General features: G+C 38.6%; 1 non-coding gene across 1 annotated transcript; it reads right to left on the bottom strand.

Annotated features, from left to right (window-relative positions):
- Positions 1-1,555: 1,555 nt before the first annotated feature.
- On the bottom strand, positions 1,556-1,628 carry trnav-uac (transfer RNA valine (anticodon UAC)). Its single transcript has one exon. It is a non-coding gene; the product is annotated as a tRNA-Val (tRNA).
- Between the last annotated feature and the right edge of the window lie 852 nt (positions 1,629-2,480).

Raw genomic sequence — 2,480 nt, 5'->3', positions numbered from 1 at the left:
TTTTATAAGGTGCCCTGCACCTGGTGCCACTTTAAAGTGAAATACTGCAAAACTAACCCAATCTGACACAGGCCACATCGGTTCTGCAACATTTCCCCCCTCACCATATGCTGCTTTGGGTTATATTAGTGTGTTTAATGAGGCAATCTTCGCATCAGATAACGCTGATATCGGACATCACCTCTGTATAAAGATAAAGAAACGATATTTACTCTGCGCTATGTCCTTCCTACTTGTCCTAGAAGACTTCCCGGTACTTAAAGCCTGCGTGGGTGTTTATGTGTGTGTCTGTCTGCAAGATGAGTCATAGGAAGAGAACAGGTCGATAAATACTGTGGAATACTGTTGCTCACACGGCTTCAGGGGTACAGAGTAGGTCATCTCTGAACTTCTGGTTAAAAACTCTCCCCAGGCCTTGGCCTGTTTTGCAATAAACCGCACTGTGTCCCTTGGTGCTGTTTACGAGTTTGAAAGATATACAGTAGCTAAAAGGCAGAGATTGGTTACAACTCGAACCTCACACATTCGCTGGATGCAGTCATGGGCTAGTTTTTCGAGCAGGTCATTTTTCATGGAATGAACCTTGGGTTGTTATTATTTTGTGCTTCTTCACAGAAAATTCTCTAGTGGTAAATTAACAACAGGAGGGTTGAATTAACACCAAGAAGTGTTTATATGAGTCCATTTGGACTCAAATAAACTCAAGTGATAAATGAACACTGAGGATTGTACTGTGTAGAGACTGATTTCAAAGCAAATGTCCAATCTAAGACACTGGACTACAAAGCCTTATTTGGACATGTTTAAATTTGAATGCATTCCTGGAGCCATTCCATGATTTTTACATTCTGGCTCGCGTCTTGCCCCGCGTCCATCCAGCCATCCATCTAGGAACCTCTGTAGTCCACCCAGGGACCGTGGAGGCCAATGGTGGTTGCCATCATATTTATTCTCATTTTACAACTGTTTATGACCTCCAGTCAACACACTGTGGGCAATTTGGGAACGCCAATAACCTTGCATGTCTTTGGACTATGGGAGGAAACCGGAGTACCTGGTGGAAACCCACCAAGCACGGGGAGAACATGCAAACTCCACACACACAAACCACTAAGCCACAGTGCCGCCACTGGAAAATTGACCAATGCTAATCATGGTATTAAGTCAATGAGTGCAAGTATCCTCATGACCATGACAGACATAAAAACCCAGGTTATCCTGTCAGACAAACAAGCAGGAATTTAATTGCCATTCAGATGTGATTTTTATCTCAGAGCTGATGTGCAATTTCCTGCACATATATATCAGCGGCATCATCATTATCCAGTGTCACGACAAAATAAATGATAGCACTGTTTGTATTCAGTGAAAGGATAAGGAAATTGATGTAAGACTGTAATGGAAATTACGTGTTCCTGTTGAAGTGGATGACGGTGTCTTGAAGCATTTTAGATCAGGGTGCAAACTATACATTGCGAGAACAGAGGTCTAAAACCTGAGCACTAACTGAAGAATCACATGTGAGGGTTCTTTCAAAATTAAATGTTGTCACATGTGGTTCCACTGGGGATCGAACCCAGGACCTTCTGCGTGTAAAGTAGATGTGATAACCACTACACTACGGAACCAGCTTCAAGAACTACCACTACCATTGCATTTTTGTTTTTGTTTTAAAATCGATTGCGGTTCCATTTTCATACTTTTATCCTTGCAAAAACTTATCCTTATTGAAAGGAACTAGCAATTAGCTGTAGCTCCATACATGTGGGTGTAAAAATGTTTGAGAAAATGGTTTATTGACCTTTCACTGTAAGAGCTGCTCCATTATTTGGTAGCAGGTTTATTATACTGTAGTATTCTGTATTTTCTTACATAGAGCTGTGCCTCCATTTCTATTAATTACCAAAAAAGTGCCCTTTTTTATTTTTTAAATCAATCATAGTACAGTACAATCATGCGTGAAAGCAATCTGGTGTAATTATAAACCGTTCATGGCTTCACAATGATTCAGAGGGAATCATAAGGACGATTCATTCAGGACTCGTTCATAATATGATAATATGATTCAAGATTCATTATTATTCTGATTTTTTTTCATGTAAAATACAACACACATGGCTGTGATGTAAATCAGAAAGGATCGGGTAGAAAGTGTTGGTTAATTCTCTATAACAGCAGCTCTGACAGTAGTACAGCTACAAATCACAGGTTTATATTATTGTCCTCGCTCTAATGTGTTATTATTTCTATGGTAACAGCTCATTTATGGAGACTCATATTATAAATACATCACATAATCTGGGAAAAAGCCTTTATTTAATAAATCAAAATATTTAATCACAGATTTAATTTTTTTCTATAAGGAGACGTTTATTTAACATCAATGGAAGGAGTCTCCAATTTATAACAACAACAACAACAACATTTATTTATATAGCACTTTACAGCAACCTAAAATAACAATAATAATAATAATAATA

This window comes from Clarias gariepinus, chromosome 25, assembly GCF_024256425.1.
Source record: "Clarias gariepinus isolate MV-2021 ecotype Netherlands chromosome 25, CGAR_prim_01v2, whole genome shotgun sequence".
NCBI classification, from domain to species: domain Eukaryota; kingdom Metazoa; phylum Chordata; class Actinopteri; order Siluriformes; family Clariidae; genus Clarias; species Clarias gariepinus.
The sequence above is the reverse complement of the archived record's forward strand: the minus strand, read 5'-3'. Positions and strand labels throughout refer to the sequence as shown.